General features: G+C 52.8%; 1 pseudogene; it reads right to left on the minus strand.

Moving 5' to 3' along the window:
* Positions 1-1,159: 1,159 nt before the first annotated feature.
* LOC146398923 (GSK-3-binding protein FRAT2-like) lies at positions 1,160-1,840 on the minus strand (annotated as a pseudogene).
* Positions 1,841-2,168: the final 328 nt, after the last annotated feature.

Below are 2,168 nucleotides of genomic sequence, written 5' to 3' on the forward strand. Positions count from 1 at the left end.
CATGGGTAAAGCCAGTGGTTTCTCCTCTTGGAGAATCACATTTAAAAAAATGGTTTCAGTCACTCACAAAGAGGTGGTGGCAGGAGGAAACTGTGAGGATTCACAGAGGCTCAGGTCCCTGGCTCCAGAGGGCCAGAATAGAGCAGAAAAATGTCCAGGGTCTCATTCATCCTGAGCAGACATCAAAAAGGGTGGAATAAGAAAGTCAGCTGGGAGGACAGGAGAGGCTCAAAGATTGTTTATTCCTGTTTCTGAGAAAGCTCCTGGCATGGCCAAGAGTAGCCTCATGGGAGGATGAGGAGTTAGAAAGCTCAGAAAAAATAATTCTCCTCACACATGCCTCTCCACTTGTGTGTCCTCAGGAGACTCCAAGAGACATTAAAGCACAGACAGGGCTCTTCTCTGAGCAGAGAAAGAAAAGACACAAGGGTGAGTTAGTTCCCCTAGGAACCTCACAGCCTTCCACCTACAGCACACTATGACATTGAATTACAGGTGGGAAGGTCAAATCACTTAAAAGTCCACAACCAACTCAACTCATCTTCAAAATTCTTCACCTCCCTACCACTGACAAGTGGAATTCACATCTCCCACCTCCACCAGCCAAGGATGAGTTGGGATAACAGGGGTGATGCCAGCCCACCCATCAAGTTTTACATTCTTCACCCCTCCCAAATTTCTTTGCACAGCAACTGTAGCACCATTTTCACTAAGCTCCTCCATCAGAAAATAAAATGTATTCGTGTCATCAGTTTTCAAGTATTGTTATGAAGACTGCACAATTCTTGCCCACTGGAGCCATGTTTATAAACAATCCAAGCACACCACCTCCCCAAGGGTTAAGTCAGGTACAAGTTGATGCAAACAGCTGCCATGCTCCTCCTCGTTCATCCCAAGTCCTGGCTCTGAAGTGGCCCAGGAAATTCTCATGGGACCCTGGCCCGTCCTAACCCATGCATTTCTCCTTGCTGGAGTTTTTCTCTGATGGCTCTGCCAGGGCAGGTACCTTCGGGGCTTGAGGTCTCTCCACACATGCCTCCTTGCAGCCTAGGTGTTCACTCCCAGAATGGCAATGGATGCTTCAGCTCTGGGGTGGTGAAGAAGGGAGGACAGTGTTGGGTCCCCGAAGTGGCTTCATCTTCCTCCTCCAGGGGCTGGGTCAGTGAAAGGCACTGGAGGGCTGCAGAGCAACAGGGTCTGGCCTGCTAGAGCTTCTCCTGGGCCCAAGGCCACCCAGGGAGACTGTGGCTGCAATGTTAGCAACTGCTCACTGGAGCCTCTGCAGGGCCTCCTTAATGAGGTTCCTCAAGGGCATCAACTGCTGCAGGAGTTAGTGCAGGTCATTTTCATTGGTGCTTGCCCCAGCTGGGGGCCATGGTCACTGTTGAAGGTGGTGGGAGGTGACTTCCCTGCAGCTATCCATGCCCACAAGGCTCAGGCAGGGCACTGGGGCCTACACCAGTCTCGGCTACAAAGTAAGGTGCAGTCCAGTTCTGCACATGGCCACAATCCCTGAGGGAGCATCACAGAGCCCCTAGGGGCTCAGGGCCCCTAGCCTCCTCTGACCAGGATGGCAGAAGCATCAGCAGAGCTGGCACCTGGGCCTTGTCCACTGGCATGGCTGCTGGGGGTGCAGGGGCTACAGGGGCCATCCTGGGGGTACTCACAGGGAGGCAGGGCAGTCCTTTTCCAGGTCCAACTGCAGCATCTCACTGATCTGGGCCACCAGCTGGTCCACTTCAACTGAGCTGCCCAGTGTTACCAGCTATTCCAGCAGGAGGAAGCTGTCTTCCTCCTCTTCCTAGCTGGCTTTCTCTTCCTCCTCCCTCAGGCAAGGCATGCCCCCACTGCCCTTGCAGGCATCCTGAGCTCTGTGCCCATGTCTGGCAGCTTGCCTGTCCAGGAGGCTTGGAGGGCTGCTGTGGAACTGGGTGCATGGCTCTTCAGCCCAAAGCCTGGGCCAGGGAGGGCTGGCAAGCTGGAGCCTGCAAGGGACTCACACCATGAGCCCCTGGTTTAAGGATTCTTAAGATTTGACTGATTGCCTCCTTTATTCATTCAACACATATTTTATTAAATCTCATGTTTAAGGGAGCAGAGGACAGAAAGGTGCTTGCATCTTGGTAGCTGCCCTAAAGGAGTTACAGGTTTTACCCCCTGTGTCCTGA

Source organism: Sus scrofa, chromosome 10, assembly GCF_054392235.1.
Source record: "Sus scrofa isolate SSC_HxYL_T2T_F1_AM1 chromosome 10, Sscrofa_HxYL_maternal_Yorkshire_Landrace_v2.0, whole genome shotgun sequence".
In the NCBI taxonomy this organism is placed as follows: Eukaryota; Metazoa; Chordata; class Mammalia; order Artiodactyla; family Suidae; genus Sus; species Sus scrofa.